Source organism: Eumetopias jubatus, unplaced genomic scaffold (assembly GCF_037043125.1).
Source record: "Eumetopias jubatus isolate StellerSeaLion01/CBP00866 unplaced genomic scaffold, mEumJub1_p1.0 scaffold_16, whole genome shotgun sequence".
NCBI classification, from domain to species: domain Eukaryota; kingdom Metazoa; phylum Chordata; class Mammalia; order Carnivora; family Otariidae; genus Eumetopias; species Eumetopias jubatus.
Window position 1 is genome coordinate 33893542 of NW_028274822.1, and position 18468 is coordinate 33912009.

General features: G+C 39.8%; 1 pseudogene; it reads right to left on the reverse strand.

Moving 5' to 3' along the window:
• Positions 1-1280: 1280 nt before the first annotated feature.
• The window catches only part of LOC114204984 (small ribosomal subunit protein eS7 pseudogene), a 173345-nt pseudogene continuing 156157 nt past the window's right edge, over positions 1281-18468 (reverse strand).

Sequence of the window (18468 nt, forward strand, 5' to 3'; positions counted from 1 at the left end):
AAGCTAGAGAAAGATCTAAGCCGGTTGGTTCAGTGACAGCCCTTTCGTCAATGTGATTGCCTCCCATTTTAAAAGGAGGACTGAAATTACTCCTTTCTATTTAATTTTAAGACCATAATAAGGTCAAGGTAACTTGGAAAAGAATTATTTAGCTCTAGTTTAGTTTCCATAAAGGAATCCACAGAACTAGATTCAGACTCATTCGCCCCCCCCTTCCTCCTTCTGTCCTTCCCCTCACCCTCTTTCCTGGTCCTGCCCTCCCTCCTCCCCCGCCCCCTCCCTAGCTCTCACTCTCACTCTCTGCCTTTTCATACTTTTTATTGTGTGGATACAACCCAAATCTGGGACTCTTGCTTTTGACTTCACATTATGTAGAAAGAGCTAAGAGGCATTTATAAAATCCTGAGACAACGTGCCAGCATTCTATAGGGGGTGGTCAGGGCAAGGCAGAGAATTGCACTTTTCTTTACAGTAGAAATTAACAGACTCATCGTCCCAACAGACTTCCAAAATATTCCCCCCCTTGGTTTTTATCTTATTTTTTTAAAGATTTTATTTATTTATTTGACACAGAGAGAGACAGAGGGAGAGGAACACAAGCAGGGGGGGTGGGAGAGGGAGAAGCAGGCTTCCCCCTGAGCAGGGAGCCCGATGTGGGGCTCGATCCCGGGACCCTGGGATCATGACCTGAGCCGAAGGCAGACGCTCAACGACTGAGCCACCCCCCACCTTGGGTTTTATCCGATGCTTTAAATCCCTCTCTTGTGTCCAGGTTCCCAAACATCACTCTCTGGCTGCACTCATTTTACTCCAGCTGTCTCTCCTCTACTTCTGCTCCTTGGCCTGTAATCACCGTCACCATCACACCTGCCTGTGCCCTCCACCCACCTAAGGGCCCACGAGTCTGTGCATCCCAGCTGTAGCCACAGCTTCTGCCTCTAGCCCTGCCTCTAGGCAGCCTGGGTCCCAAAGTCCACTATTTGGGTCATTCTCTTGCCAGTCACCTTCACGTCCTTCTGCTCTCACCTTTTCCTCCAACCAATGCTGTAAAACCTCAGCGCTGCTTAAGGTGACCCTTCCGCACTCCTTGTCAGGACTTGAGAGCTCTTGGAGAAAACGCTGTACCTGTGAATACTGATGCCACTATAAATTCAGTATCTCTAACCTAAGCTACAACCCTCTCCCTTTCAGATATTTAAAATCTCTTCAAGTGATTTCTGTCCTTTCTCTTCCTCCTCTTCATTTCTTTTTAAATACAGATTTTATGTAGGTAGCTATGTTTACAACTGAAACTGTGGCAGTTAAAAATTCACAAGCTTGCCCGTGAGCTTTTTATATATAACCAGAAAAAGTTTTGGCCTTAGCTTCCACATTGTTCTGCTGTGCTTTATCCAAATGTATCTTTAGGAACCAGCTGCCGTCCTGAATCACACGAATTCGCTCACCCACAATTTTACTTGGAAGACCCAAGTCTTGAAGAATTGCATCATGGAACACTTTGTCTTTTCTTTTTTCTTTTTATGTCTTTTACATATGAGGTAGAATTCTTCCCTGAGCAATAGTGACAATGTGCTTCCCACTTAACGCTTCTCCAATTCATGTACTAGCTGGATTTGGATCTTCTGGAAAGATTTCACATGACGAATGGAAACAGGATTGTAACATCTCTCTGACCGCTACTAACTTTAATTTTCTTGGCTGCTGGGATAGTTAGTTCTCTTAGCTGAACCCTGGAATTTACTTCCAAGTCCAGGAGAGTCTGAAAAATTCCAGACACAACTCATCTGGCTTTTTGCCAAGGCTTCAAAATCACTGGACTTGAATTAAACGTGAACTTTTCTGGCTGAGGACTCTGGGAAGAGGCCGAAGTCTTAGGAGAACTCAGTTTCTCTCACTGATAGAGGGAAGAGTCACTCCGGAATACCCTGCAGTCCCCTCACCTTGCAAAGCTTTGTCTTGAATTCATACTTTGGTATTTGCCATGTCCTCTCCCTAAACTGCTCTTTTCTTCTACTTTCATTTCCTCTCTTCTGAGCCTTTCTCCTGATGAATCCTATTTTTATGTAAAGTAACAACCTCTTTTTCCCCTGAACTCACATTTCCATTTTAAATTTAATGTTTTATGTTCAAAAAACTTTTATTGATCACTCTCTCATGCTTATCAGCAAACAGTAAATAAATAAGTAAATAAATATAGTATTTTAACGTACCTTAAAAAATTTCATAGGTTCTAAGTGACCATAGGTTATAAGTGTTAAAAAGCTTTTCTGGACTGAGTTATCATTATAATTATCCATTATAGTATACAACTGGTCAAAATGATATAAATACTGTTACATTTTGATACATATTTCAAATGGAAAAAGTAAAATTTATTGGCACTAATTTCTTAACGACATAAAAGGGCTCTTACTTTTAACTTTAAATTCATGCAGCTAGTTATGAATATTAATCATGTCTAGAATGAGGCAGAATTCACCAAAAATTCTCTTTCCGGTTTTAAAGATTAAGCATGATAAATCTTGTTCTTGTACATACAGAGATTTGAATGGAAAGACTTTTGTTAAACAAGTGTCTTTCAGCTCTTTGACTTCCTTATGAATTATATGCAAACCAACAACAACAACAACAACAACACACACACACACACACACACACACACACACACACACACACAGTGACTTGGCATGTCTGAGGCAAGATACAAGGGCCTCAAGCCCTATCCTTTCCCATATTTGACAAAGGTTTGGATGTGTATTGGTTTTTTTTTTTTTTTTTTGCTTATTTTGTTCTGATATTAAGGTAACCAAAATAAAGAAGATACAGTTTTATACAAAAAAATTATCTTTAATATTCTATATGCCACAGATTCAGTTAGCCCCCCTTCAATTTTGTTGAAAGCAACTCATTGAAAACACCTGATTTGTAAAAGGATTCCTTAGTCAACAGAATCTTTCACTTTCTTGGGCCAGAAACCATCATTTTGAATTGTTCCTTTGTTTGATGTTCTAGACGTAGGTTCTGCTACCTGAAGGTGATATGCCCTAGTAAGCCTCTTTTAGAGACTGGCTGCTGAGAGGAGGTAGGCAGAAGAGGAAAACCAGGGAGGAAGATCAGTTTCAGAGCAGATGACATATAAGCTGCTGAGAGTCTAGAAGCTGTTATCTCAAACACTCTCTGAACCATTATACCCTTAGGAAGAACATCAACCCAGAGAAGTGGGAGAAGCCTAGTAGAAAGACTGTCATTGTCCATATACCCTAGTCTGCCTCCATAGTTCCCTTTGTCAATCTATTATGATAAACATTTATCATAATTACTTTATGTTTGTGTCTTCACCAAAAGTTACATTCCTTAAGGAAAGTGCCTGAGGTTTTCACTTCACTTTGCCAAGTATGGCACATAGGAAGTGTTTAATTAATGTTTTTAGGATGAATGTAATGAAAGACTGAATAAAAAAAGTTACCAAGAAACTAACGTACTTGGGTTACTTCCTGCTTTGTGCCTTCCTTAAATAAAAATTCCTTCCGGATAAAAAATCTTATTAATTGTCTAACTTCATTATAAATTAGTTACTTCTTTACTTGCTTAGAGCAGCTGGTGAGCTTAAAACAAAGACAAAGAAGACAATGGGGCCTGTATGGGGGACACCGTGCAAAGAGGAAGATGAAAGACAGATATAGCTAATGTTATACTTGGGCTTTAAACACACCCTGTAGTTGGGGGAAATATAATGGCTAAGGGATTATTAGCACCTTAGGGTAATGGAGTCAGAGAAACAGGAAACCTTGAATTCAGTATTTCTGAGGTGTGGCAGAAAGATAGGAAGCCCCAATGAAAAGGTTAAAAAAAAAAAAAGATACTTATGCACAAATTGAAGGCAGCTTCATATCTGAAACTGCAAATTCATTGCAGTAAAATCCATCCCTTTCCCTGCCCGAGTTTATTCTTTTCAAGGTGAGTTTATTCTCATATAGCTCCAAGGCTGATCTCTTGGGCTGATAAGGTCTTGGTTGGATTTCCATTCCAGGAGAATGGAGTAGAGGACCTTGTAAAATTAACGTTCCTCTGCTGCTCTGAAGATAAGTGCTTGGCTGACCCCAGAAGTGCAAAGCTGACTATAAAGTTCACCTTCTTTCCATATCCCAATGTTGAAAGAAGGCTGAAATGGTGAATAATTCATCTGGCTGTGATAAGCAATGTGGCCTTGTTGGTAAGGGCTTTGTGATACTATCACCATCCATTCTCTGCATGGAAACCCATCAAAGGGTCTTACTTTATGTCTATTCCACTTAGAAAGTAAACAAAAGAAACTAACAGAAGTCAAAGTGCAAAGGTTCAATGAGAGTTACTTGGGTCATTTTTTAAAGTCTGATATTATTTCATTTGGAATATTTATTATATCTCACATGCAATTCTCTCCGTATGGAATTTCCTTATTTCCATCAGTTAGGGAGTCAGTTAAAATACCATGACTTATTGTGGGTAGGGAAACCTACCATCAGGAAGCCTTTCCACACAGGTACATTGGCCTTTAGTATACAAAAAAATTTTGAAATTTCAGTTTCCAAAATTTCTTCAATCTCGTTCATAGGAGTCCCCCCTTTTCTTTCAGGAGTATATGTGCCCTTGTTCCTATCATCACTAAGAAGCTTACAGCAATTTATCAGAAAATTTAAAAACTATAACTAATCAAAACATCCATCATCCTCCCCACCCGCAAGCAGCATATTTGGACCAAAGGGAATCAGGAAAGACTAGGTACATCCAGGGGAGTGAATTTAGTTGTTATTGCACTAAATGAAAGATAGCCTAGAAACTGATATATGAGTTACCTTTTCAAAAACCATTTATATTTAACAGGAATTAAAGCCATAAATTAAACTAAGAAAAGAATTCTGATATTTAAATTTCTGCATTTAAATAGGAACATTATTTGTGTTTTAGAAGGATTTTATAGTGAACATAAAAATAATCAACCCATTTTTACTATCAGTTGATAAAGCTGGACTTTCTGGATCATTCATTCATTCACACGACAGGTATTATGAGCCCAGTTTGTGCAAAGCACCATGAGAATAAAGATAAATAAGACATGTTCCCTCTCCATAAGTCAGGGTCACAAGCAAGGGATTGAAATTAAAAAATATGGTGTTGTAATGTGGTGGTGTACAAAGATAATTGAGGAATACTGGGATATTTAGACCAGCCTGGATATGCCAAGAAAAGCTTTACTAAAGTTGTTACATATAAGTGTGTATAAGTAATAGGTAGGTAGAAATGCATTCCGAACAAAAATAACATTATGTTTTAAGACAATGAGGAGCAATATATTACAAGAAGTACACATTTCATCTTTGTAGATGTGCCAAGTTAAAAAAAGAAGGCCGTAAACTGGGTTAGTCGGGTAGGTGGAATATATGACTAATATGCTGTACACATAATTGAATTTTAATTTGTAGATAACGGGAAGCTGTGGGCACCATAAGCAGAAATGTGGCCCGGGTACTCACCCCCATCCCTTTCAGGTAATCCTTGCTCTATATAACGAGTACTTTTAGGGTTTCCCTTCCCTTAGCCTTTCTGTGTCCTTTCTGGGCTCATCTCAAAATTTATCAAGGAAGTCCTTGGAATGTATACAAATGTATTCATTTTGTATTTGGATAGGCCCACCAGTATGATTGTGTGGAACACATAGGATTCCTTGAGTTCGTGATAGAACTTTAGAGATATAAAGAGTTCTTAGGGATATTTAAGAAATGGAGCAAAAATAATTTTTCTAAGTAGGGAAACAGTCACAAAGAAGAGAATGGAAATGCACCAAATGTAAGCCTGGTTATTTCATAGTTTTGAAAAACATAATTATAGATAATAACGTCTCTGATTTTTGTGTTCTTCCTGAATCAGAGTCCCTCTCTTAGTTAATATATTTTAATAAAAATCTATAAATATTTAGAAACATTGACCAAAACTCTTAAAGGACAACTTACAGCTATGCCATTCTGAATCCCTCTGGTGCTCTTAAAAAGATTTCTTGTCCATCTCCTGGCTTGTGTCTACAAGTCTTTCCTGACTATGAGAACTCGCCTTTGAATGTTTCTATCTTGTTTTTGCCGCTCATCAGCACCATTCCTCTGACTTCTACCTGGTCTTAACTGTCGCCCTATCTTCCCTGCTATCCCGCCATTACTGTTCATTTCCACCTCTGAGTCTCTTCCTTTCTATCTCCCCCAAAGTGTGAATCCTTCTTTCCTTGAAAGCCATTAAGAGTTAATCATGCCAGAGGTACAAGGCATCTAATTTAAATCTTAAGGTGTCTGAAAATATCCCAATAATTATAATCTCATCTTTTTTAGTGGTTTAGAAAAGTATTGCTTTATGATTCCCTGACTGGAATGCTTATATCACTAAGAACAGGTTATAGAAAACAACAACAACAACAACTCAAATTGATTTAAACAATAAAGAGGATTTATGGTCCCCCACATACATGAAGGCCATAAGCCTGGCTTCAGAATTTGTTTGATTCAGTAGCTAAAGATGCCAAGGAGCCAGTTTCTTCTAGTCCTGTTGCTCTGTCTTCTGTAATGTCAGGTTTATTTCCATAATGGTGGAATGGCTGTAGTCATTTCAAACTTTTGTATCTCTACCCCACCAAACTGTCTAGCAGAGGGAATGACTAGCTTTGAAACACAATTGGTCTTTTTGCTAGAGCCATAGATCTTGTCTCATCAGAGTACTTGAGTCCAGAGATCTTTGTCTCCTAAGCAAAAGGTTTCAAAGTCCTGCCCATCTCTGAGGCCCTTACTTTAAGAGCATCTGTATCATGCACAGCCTTTGCTGTTAGGTGATTCATGATGACAGATTCAACAGAGAGATGCTGGTAAGTTGTTCTTGCCCTCAGGCTGCATCTTCTAAGGAGTTCATCTGTCATCTTTGTAGTCATAGAATACCAATAGGAAATGCTTGGAAAGGTCTTTGTATTAAGCTTGGATGGTGCCATATTATGTTAGGTCATTTACCGCCTGACTTCATTATGCAGATCTTAGCTGGAAGAAGAGAACTGGGCTTTTCTAGTCCTTCTGGACATCAGATATCTAGACTTTGAACCATTTGGTTCAGTCTGCAGGTAGGGAAGTTTGCTGCTCATTTCCTACTCACCACATTGATGATGGAGGGGGTTCCCCACCCTAAATAGTAAGATGGCAGAACACATGACACTAGACAGATGAAAATGACAGTAGTTTATTAGTCACATATGCCCACAGTTTGGGAGAGGAGGACACTGCCTGCCACGCAAGGCCACACGGGTTGCAATTGAGAGCAGAGAGAATCATAAGGGTCTGTGGGAGGCAGGCTTTTTAATAACAAGAGGGTGAGGTGCCCCCTGGTACCCTAGCCCTGGGAGGATGTGATTGGCTTCACTGGATAATTTTGAGGGCTGGCAGGGAGATGAAACCCATTAGATTGAGGACTGTGTGGGGTGCAGCTGGCCCAATTGATAGTGCAAGTAGCTTAGTGGGAAGCCTTTCCCACTGAGTGGGGGGCACATCTGACTAGGGCAGGGGAGCTCATATTTAGGCCTTAGGGACCCTGCGAGGATCAAAGATGTCAAGACAGCTTTTGAAATTTTAGATCTTACAATACAAGAGGTTTTCTGTTAACAATGATGTATTTTCCTTTTTTACTGCTTTCAACAGGGCCAGTATCAGGCTAAGCTTTCTTTCTGAAGCTAGCAAGTGTTCCAATATACTGCTTCTTTTTCCTAGGCTATGGTTGTGCCTGATAAATACATGGTCTAACTTTCCATATACAAAAGTTGAGGTTCAAATACCATTTTACTATCAAATAATAAGTATTTCAAATTCTTCAGCCTGGAATATTGAGGCCTTCTCTCTCCTATACCATATATTCTGTGGTTAGCTGGTTTGATGATTTGGGGCTAGAAAATTGCAATATTTTATATTTTACGTTTTAAAAAAATGTTTTTAAAGACTTTATTTCTCTATTTTAGAGAGACAGAGAGAGAGAAAGAGTGAGAGAGAGAGAGAACGGGGGAGGAGCAGAGGGAGAGGGACAAGCAGACTCCCACTGAGTGCAGAGCTGATGGGGGTGGAAAAGGGGGGCTCGATCCCATGACCCTGAGATCATGACCTGAGCTGAAATCAAGAGTCAGACACTTAACAAACTGAGACACCCAGGCACTCCTCAAATTGTTACATTTTTTTTTTATTGAGATTCTTGGTTTCAAGGAACAGAAATCAACTCTAACAAATTTATGCAGTAAAGATACGAGTAACTTATAGAATCAAAGGGAATGCTGGAAAACCATGTTCACAAAAGTTGGCAAAAACTAAAGTAGTCTAGACAGTAACCCTGTAGGCATGTAATGGCACAGGAAGAGTTTTGATCTTGATCCTGTTGGACTCCCCATGCCGCCAGTGCAGTGACAGGCCCACTAATAATGGGACTTGTGCTAAACTCTCAACTCTGCTGTCGTCACCAGACTCCTGAAGCCATCGTCATTGTAAAAATTTTCCAGTTGTCAAAGCCTTTTCTCTTGGGATTTATTGGTGTATTACATGTGCAAAGAGAATAAACCCTAAGTGTGTAGCTCAATGAATTTTTCCAAATATATTTGCCTTGTAACTAGGACTCATATCAAGATGAAGATTCTCAGCACACTAGAAACCTCCTTCAATACTCACTCTTTCTTCGTTATGATTTTGCTTTCCATTTTTATTGCCCTAGATTAGCTTTTGTTTTTCCTGTTCTTGAACTTCATATAAACGAGATCATATGTATGCACTCTTCTGTGTCTGGCTTATTTTTACTAATATTATTTTTGAGATTTGAACATGTTGTATGTATCATTTATTAGTCATTTTTTCCTTGCTTTATATTATTTCATTATATTAATACATCCCACGATATTCATTCTTCTATTGATGCCCCTTTGTTCTGCTACCCCACTTTCTGTTTTTAATTATTCTGCATGGAACTGCTATGGACTTTATTTACATGTCTTTTGGCATGCATTTACACTTATTTCTGTTGAGTATATAGCTTGAAGTAAATTTCTGGATCACTGGTTATACAGATGTTTAGTGCTATTGATAACTACCAATAGTTTTCAAAAATTATCGTACCGATTTGTACCTATCAGTCTGTATGAGTGTTCCAGGTGCTCTAGATCCTTTTCAAAACTTGATATTGTCAGATTGTATTTTTTTTTATAACCGTTGTGTTAAGTGTGTACTAGTATCTCATTTTAGTTTTAATTTGCATTTCTCTGATGGGTTATGGATGTGTAACACTTTTTCATATACTTTTGTAAAATTTTTATTTGTGTCTGTTGCCTAATTTCATTGCATTGTCTTTCTTCTTTTGATTCACAGGAGTTTTAAAACACATTTTGTATAGTAGTCTTTTGACAGATATAGGCAGTACAAGTGTCTTCTCCCATTTTGCATTTTTAATCTCTTAAGAATTTTTTTAATCACTAGACGTTTTTAAATTTACTGTGGTTCAACTTATCAACTTTATTCTTGTGTTAGGTTCTTTGGTGTAAAGCTTAAAAAAATGAATTTGCTTACCACAAGGACAGGAAGATATTATCCAATATTACTGTATTGTTTTTATTATCTTTTAGCTTGCTATCAGTGATCTATTTGGAATTTAGTTTTGTAAAGGCTGTAAGCAAGGGGATCTAGGTTGATTGTTTTCATATGCAGATATCCAGTTGATCCTGTAATATTTGTAGAAATAAACAAGCAAAGACTATTCAGAGGTTGCTATAGCAAGTGAGGTGAGTCAGCCACCTCACTTGCATTTGGCAGGGACTCAAAGGCAGGCAGAAGAGAGGCAAAGCTTTATAGTGGAAAAAGGGGAAGGACTGAAGCCTTGATTAGAAGCTATCATTATGGAGAAGCTGGAGACAAGAAAACAAGAAACGGTGATCAGTTAGAAGAGCATATCTGGCTTTCTCCAGTTGTTCCTAAGTTGGAAGCAGAGGCCAACTTTGGGCAGCTGTCAGTTATTGATCAAGTCCTGGCCATTTTGGGCTCATTACCACAGGATTGTGGTTTGACTTCCTGGACATTTTGCTGCAGAGGGTGGTTTGATTTCCAGGCTGGTTGCTTTTTAGGTTGTGGGTTAGAGTTCTATTTTTATATATAGTTTGATCATTGTTCAGTTTGCATATTCAATCTCTTATATTTTTTAAAATGTCATCCAATTCTCTGCATTCCAGTAGCATCTATAAAATAAATTAAGTGACTCTATGCATGTGCTTCTGGAGTCTTTACTGTGTTCCATTAGGCTATGTGATTCTCTTTGAACTAATACCAGACTACCTTAGTAATTCTTGATATCTGGTAAGTGAACATTCTCCAGCTTTTTCCCCTCAAGATTGTCTTTTGTATTCTTGATATTTTGCATTTTCACATGAAATTTAGAAATTGTTTGTTGATTTTCCCGAAAACAACCTGCCGGAAACATGAACAGCATGGCTTTGATTAAAGTTCAATTATGAGACACAATGTTTTTACAATATTGAGTCTTCCAGTCCAATATGGTATACCCTTCCTATCATTCAGTTCTTCACTTATTTTCTTAGTAATGGTTTATTTTTATTCCTAGGTACTTGATGATTTCGGTATATTGTAAATACTATCTTAAGAATATGTTCTTTCCTAATTGCTCAGTTTACTCATTACATCTAATAGTTTATCTGTAGGATAGATAGATAGATAGATGATAGATAGATAGATAGATAGATAGATAGATAGATAGATAGATACCTGCTTATCTTCTCAGGTACTGGTAAAATCCTTATATCTGTGTTGCATTTGTCTTTTCTCCTTTTAGTTCTGTAAATTTTTTGCTTTTGATATTCTGAAGCGGGCTTCTGCTTCTCCTCAAGATATAGAAAGCTTTAAAAAAATCATCCCTATCCTTATAATGAATAAAATCCAGATAAACTACAAAATTATATTTTTTCTGAAGCTCATTACAGTCGTGAGGTGGCACATAACCTAATAATATAAAATATTAAGAGAAAGAAGTCTCTCCACAGATAGGTGGGATGTATGATCTATCCCACTTATGGCACAGTATGAGGAATGGAGGGCTCCTTGCAGGCTACAAAACAAGCAAATAAGAATCAGCTAAAAAGTTAAAGAACTTTTAGTGGCCAAGTATGGCTTAGCAAGTCAGGGTTAAGTATTCCTGGGGGTGCCTGAACAAAGGAAAATCCACAATCGTTTGCAAGATCTTTCCCAGGGGTTCCTACTGTAGGCTCAGGAGCAAGCCTGGTGCAGAGCCCAATATTGAGTTAAGTCCCCCAACAGCGGTGCAGGAACTAGTGGTGGTGCTAAGGAGAGGCACACATGAAATATCTGCGGGCTTCCGGACCTTGCTCTCCTGGGAGGGGAAGCTTCAGGCCCACCCATAAGCAAGGAACAGAAAAGTCCCTACTTCCGGGAGCACACACAGGAGTGCCACTCGTAGACAGGTCATAGAAAACTATCCATCCCAGAGGCACAGGTAAGATGCTGCTCCTGTTATTATGGCTGGTGTGCTGTCGCTGGTGCAGGGGTAGGGAGAAGAGGGGCAGCAGCATGCAAGACTCACCAGGTTCAGAGCAGTTTGGCTGCCAGGGAGGTGAGGCAGGTAGGCTGTAAAAGTCCTATCCCAAAGTGGGTGCGTAGGGCCTTCCTAAAGCCCAAGCAGGATCAGAATGACCCAGAAGCCCCTTGGTAGGTCAGCAGCCAGCCAGCATCTAGACCAGGGGTCCAGTGGAGTATGCAGATGTGTGGTGAGAGTTGCACGATGGGAAGCATTTTCACCAAGATTCCCTCATACATACTGGGAGACTGAGCGTCCAAAAAAAGAGATCTTCATTGACTATAAAGCTGTTTCCATCTTTTTTTTTTTTTTTAATCTGGAAAATGCCAGCACTAGTGTGTTTCCCTTCTGAAGTCTTCTGCTTTATCTACTGCAAGAAGACTGTCTTCCTTTTGCACTATGGTGGACGGACCTCCCTTGCAGCTCTGTTATCTTTGAGTTGGGACTGATAATTGCATCTCAAAGGCAGGAACTGCACATCTTTTATCTTTTAACAACTTTCTATAGTAACTAGCATATATTGGTATTATTTGTCATCTATTTTTCAGTGTATATATGAACGAGCAAATCCATGGTTGTTTAACTCTTGGCAATTTTCTTAATGTTTCCCAGTTTCAGATTTACAAATGTGTAATACCCAGAACTCTATTTTTTAATATCCCAGGTAATAATAGTTCCCATATTCCTGTGGGTCTTCATTCCAGCATGTGGAGTCCTGATTTTAAGTCTCTTCTCCCCAACCCCGTGTCTCTGTTTGACCACTGTGAATCCTCCGAGGTCCTGAGGGAACTAGTGTGTTAATCTGGGTTTCCCAGTGTCCAACCTGACACCTTCTTTCATCAGGGGTGAGTAGGTATTTAGTACAGAACTGCCTAATCAAATCAGATGTGGTCAGTGCTTCCCTGGATAAAAACTAAAACAATAAAACTCACCAATTCTTTAAAAACCCATAGCACTCATTTTTTTCACATGTAGCATTGGTATCTAAGCACATGTAGAGTTGTGTAGCCAGATTAAAATCTAAATTTCATAAGCTTAGTCTAGGTGAGAGTGCAGTTAGGAAAAGAAGTCACATCACAAAATAATATTTTCTCACAAGGGTCTATATTCCAGAACGGATTGTCCCAGGGATTCCTTATCAAGACAACAGAGTTGTCCCTGGGTGTGTGAAGGTAGATGAGTTTGAGAATGCTGTACATTTAGCTGTGGGTGTGTGTGTTTAGGGGTGTATGTTTCTCACCCTCCTTGGTTAAAACAGAAATTCTCTTAGAGTTCATGTGAAGCCGATTGCAGTTTGATTCATAAAGAAAAATATATGACATGTTACTTAAAAATAACACATCTTAGTAAAAAAATTATATTCATCAGAAAGTATTTATGAATCCATTCCATCCCCCACAGTATAGGCCTTTTACTCTCCTGGGATAGTTGGGTGGAGTATAATAAGAAATCTGCATTTGTTTCTAATTATTGTCCTGATGCTGCTTCCAATACTGGAGTTGCTCCAATGCTGGAGTCCTCTGCTCTTTAGGAAGACTAACAAGCAAAACATTAAGCAAAGAGACTTCCATTGCCAACTGTTTTGCATCACTGATCCTTCCCTTCGAGATAGAACATCCACATAATTATTCCTTTCAGTCTGTATTTTCAACTCTGCACCCAGCCTTTGCCTTTTCCAGAAACCCTCCCAGGAAGCACTTGTGCAGGACTGCTTGGGTTATGTCTCTCAAAATCTTAACTCTCCATCATTCTACTTTGTCTTTGTCCTTAACATCTGACACTATGATGCGATCTTAGGCTTAAAAACAAAACAAAACAAAACAAACAAAAACAAAACAAAACAAAACTGGAGACTGGAGCAGGCAACCCATTGCTCGTTAAGTAAATCCAAAACACACTCTCCATGGCAGTTCTACAAATAGAATGATCGCAGTTGTTCCCCCCAACCTCCTTCAGACCAAAGATTTTACATTATTCAGTTTCCTTTGCATACCACTCTTTTTATTTTATTTTATTTCATTGGTTTCTGTATGACTTTGAAGATCTATACTTCTTCCAGCATTCAAGGTCTTTGGGCCTCTTACCTGTTCACAAAGCTATGCTATTGGAATTAATATTAACCATCAAAGCTTGCTGAATTCCATTGACAATAGTCATTGTGTAGTTAGCTTTGTTTAAATGCTTATTGCCCACATTGTCTTTTGGTGTTCAGTGGCCTTCTATCTGTGTGACCAAAGAAGCTATTTGATTAAAAACCTAACTGTTCTTCAATGGTGAAATTTTATATCCCCAAAAAAGCAGAACCAGGATCACCATTTATTTATTTTTTTTAAAGACCATAGAGGATTGAGCGATGTGTTATCTGTGATGTAACAAAATACAGAATTAAAAGTAATGCATTACTTTCCAAATAGAATAACTCATTTAAGAAATGACAGTCAGGAAAGTTTGTGGCCCTGGATGGATATGTCAGACCGGTGATACTTCAAAAGATTTCAGATTCCCAAGTAGATGGGGAAAAGAAGACAGGACATTACCATCAGGCACTAATTCACTTTCTCACTCATTCATTCACGCCCTTACACGTTCAGTTTTGTTTAAATATATCCTGAGAACTCAGAACAGAAGACATTTTACTAAGTACTAGGGGGACTCCCAATTTTTCAAGGAGGAAGAAAGAGAAAAACATAAGGAAAATAGAAGAAAGAAAAGGAAAAACATAGGATGAGAATTAACAATTACTGAATGAAACTACATTACTGCTTTTGCTAATATTTTTAATAAGCTACTTTGTGCAACACATGACTCTCAATGCTTCTAAATCATTAGGCCATTTAATAAAAATAACTCCATTAAATAGTTATTATTATCACCATAATAAGAAGGTGAAATTGAATGCCACAGAGGTTACATGACTAGAATTGACAGTCAGGATTTTAACCCTGGCTTCTTAGTGCAGAAGGACCCCTCTCGTGTCACACAAATAAACCACAGACAACAATGACATCTTCTTTGCATAGTGCAATTGAGATTGATTCCTTTACACTGGTTTTGCTACTTACTCAGTATGGCTGAGGGCGCTTGATGTTGGCAGTTGTAGTAGGAGAGGAGAAGGGTCACTAGGAAAATAAGGCTCACACATAAGTTTTGCCAGCTCCCTAATTTTGACCAGAGTCATTATGATAAAATGGCCTCTTCTCATTTCCTTTGCTCTCTACCTTTGGATCTCCCTCAGACTACAGTTGGTAAGTCGTCTCTTCTCCAACCCACTCACATATTCAACAGACACTTCCCTGAACATCTCATGTGTGCCAGGAATGATGCAGATTGACTCCTACGGGAGACCTCCTATTAGATGAATGCTCAGGCAGCTTGAGAATCAGAGTCAGCATTCAAGTTGTAGGCTCCGGATTCATGTAGGAATACATGGAGAAGAAGGGGCAAAGTGCAAATGATAAAGACCCGGCTTCCTAAACTTTCTTTTGGGGGCAGTGCCACTGGAAAATGAACTCTAGATCAACCAGTAGGAAAATAATTTTCAAGAGGAAATCAGGATCAGGGTCCTTTGTTTCCTGCCTTGTGGTTGTTATTTCCTCATGCATGGGTGCCTTGGTTAGTGACATCGTAACTACTTCATATGAGGAGGTAAAGAGAAGGCCTTTGGCCTTGGAGGAATTACTATTGACCCATGCTTGAGTGAGGAAAAAAGGAAGGCCAAGCAAAGTCAGTGACAAAAGAGGATTCTTCAGTAAGTGTTGTGTGGAGGATTATGTCTCCCTTTCTGTTCCTGTACTCCCCCATTCTCTTTCTGTACTTTTCCAGAAATCTCTCTCTCTCTCTTTATGTTTATCATTTTACTTCTCTTGCTCCCCCTACCCTAGCTACCCTTGTTCATTTAATACCCTTCATAGACTGAGTTGCTCATCAAGAAAAAGGGAGTAAGCTTAAAAGAAAAAACAAAAAATTTACCAGGGACAATCAGTTTTCCTAAGGAAAGCATGTTTACTGATAGTAATATGAACACACATGCATACACTCATGTATAACATTGAAAGGGCTTTAAATAAGACTTTAAGATAGAGGCCAGATAGCAACTCTTTGCTCCAATTAAATTGGTTCACCAGTTTTCCTTCAAATACGCACCTTCTGTCTTAATGCCTGTGTTCACTTTGATCCTTTATTCTACACTGCCCTCCCACATACTTAACTCCATTGATAAAATGCCTCGCTGTCCTCAGAGACCCAGCTCAGAGATCAGTAAATATTTATCGAAAGGATTTGTTGAATGAATAACAATGATCTCCTTTGAGATGATCTCTCATTTCCCTCCTCTACATACTTAAAGATTTCACAGTCTGCAGAGAAACCGCATGGAGGAAAGTAAAGAAGAATGGTTCCTGAATGTGATACTGACAGGGCCAGAACATCTGTCACTCATTAATCACAAAAGTGGTTTTACCTGGCTTGTTTGGCTGTGTCATCCTTTCCCCATTAAGGATGGCTGCTCATTCTATTCCCCAATCACTATGAGCCCAGAAGGAACATCTGCCAATTAAAAAAGACACTGGATGATCATGCAACTTGTACACATTTGGGAACAATCTTCAGAGTTTGGTGACAGAGTGACAGAGGAGGTTGAGAAGAGGGAGGGAATTGAAGAGCCACAATTACTGGGATGAGATCCCAGGGAATATAGAAAGGAGTACTCAATCAGGGAATATTTTGGATTGTGGGAGGGAGGACAAAAGATTTCCCTTCTTTCTATAAGGGTTTCTTGGTAATACCTTTGGGTATAGAGAGCTGGATTGATGGAATGGATGAGATCAGCTCTATATCTCTGATGATGAATTTAGTTTTTGTCTTTGTCCCCTTTTGCTTTCAGTCTTATTTAGACAGGAAGCCCACTGAACCGAGACAGGTATCGCCCGCCCCCCGTACAGAGCTAAGTGCACTGTCACTGCTATATAAATTGCCTTCTTCTTCAGGATAATAACAATGTAGATCATTCCTCTCTTCTGGGATGGCAGATCTCATGTTCATTTATAACATTTTGGACATCCAATTCAGTTTGCATCTTCATATTTAAACACCTTTGCATTTGTAATAATAATGATAAGAACTTAAGATGGCTGGTATATTTTACATTTGAGACATGGGGCTCAAAAATCCCAGTAAATTTTTTTCTCCTGTCTCTTTACTATGTGGTCTCTGTATTATCGGATGGTTTGCTGGATGATCATTTCTTACTTTAACTAATTGGTGAGATTTATTCTCTGCTTTAGAAGGGAGTCTTCCTACTCCCCAAGTTAAATTCTTAAATTCATTGTTTTCTGTGTCATATGCTTGTGTGTGCACATTTACATGAACACTAGAGAAGTTTTTTAAGTTTAGAAAGTATTCCATATGCCTTCGAAACTCCTATAGCACCTCCAAATGATCTGATTATTTGAATTAGATTGAAAATTACCACAAGGAAGAGAGTTTTCTTAAATCTCTGTAAGAATATTCTGTGTAGAATAATTGCTCTGTAAAATTTTTCTTTACCTGTGTAGTGGTTATCGCTTTTCTGAACTGCCACAGAAATTATAAATCATCAAACATTCTTAGTATATCTCTGTGCATTTATGAAGTCAAAACAATTGGTTTGTAAGGAGAAGGCCTATGAAAGATGATTTGATATCAATTAGGCCAAGGCAAACTCTCACACTATTTCACTGAATTGAAATCATGATTTCAGTCAAACATGGTGTTGTATATAAATTTCCCGAAGTCGCTAGCTGGAAAATAAGTCCAGAACTATTCTTTTTTTTTTTTTTAATTTTATTTATTTTTGAGAGAGAGAATGACAGAGAGAGAGAATGAGAGGGGAGAGGGTCAGAGGGAGAAGCAGAGTCCCCGTTGAGCAGGGAGTCCGATGCGGGACTTGATCCAGGGACTCCAGGATCATCACCTGAGCCGAAGGCAGTCACTTAACCGACTGAGCCACCCAGGCACCCGAGAACTATTCTCTTTAAAATGCCAGACTTGGGGGGCGGAGCAAGATGGCAGAGGAGTAGGAGACCTGGATTTCGTCTGGTCTCAGGAACTCAGCTGAATAGGGATCAAACCATTCTGAACACCTACGAACTCAACAGGAAATCGAAGAGGAGAGTAGCAACAACTCTCTGAACAGAAAAGCGACCACTTACTGGAAGGTAGGACGTGCGGAGAAGTGAATCCGAGGCGATATTCGGGAGGATAGACAGCGGGGGAGGGGCCTCCGTCGGCCGCTTCTGGCAAGTGACAGAGCCGCGGAGCACAAAATCAGAATATTTAGAAGTCAGCTCCGCTGAGGGACGTCACCCCAGTGGCTAAGCAGGGGGTGGAACCCTCACGGGACAGTGTGGTCTCAGGACCCTCGGGGTCACAGAAAGACTGGGGGTGCCTGAGTGCGGCAGAGCTCCCAGGTATCGGAGCAGGGAAGCTGGCTGGAGAGACGGAGCCGAGGCGCAGGCTCTCAGCTCGGGGTTGCCATAAACTGTGATTGTCGACACAGTCGGGCCACTGCTCCTCCAGCAGGGACCCAACAAGTGGCAGATCCGGGGAGACTCCCCTTTCTCCCCCGGGAGGAGCGGCACAGAAGCGCACCGCAGGGATCTGCTGCATTTGGAGACTCCACACCGAGTCGGGTGCCAGAGATAGAAACGCTCGGTCACAGGCCAGGTGAGCACGGAGTACGGCCGGAGACCGGGGACAAGGGAGTGACTGCTTTTCTCTGGGGGCGCACTGAGGAGCGGGGCCCCGAGTTCTCAGCTCCTCCAGGCAGAGATTGGGAGGCCGCCATTTTCACTCCCGTCCTCC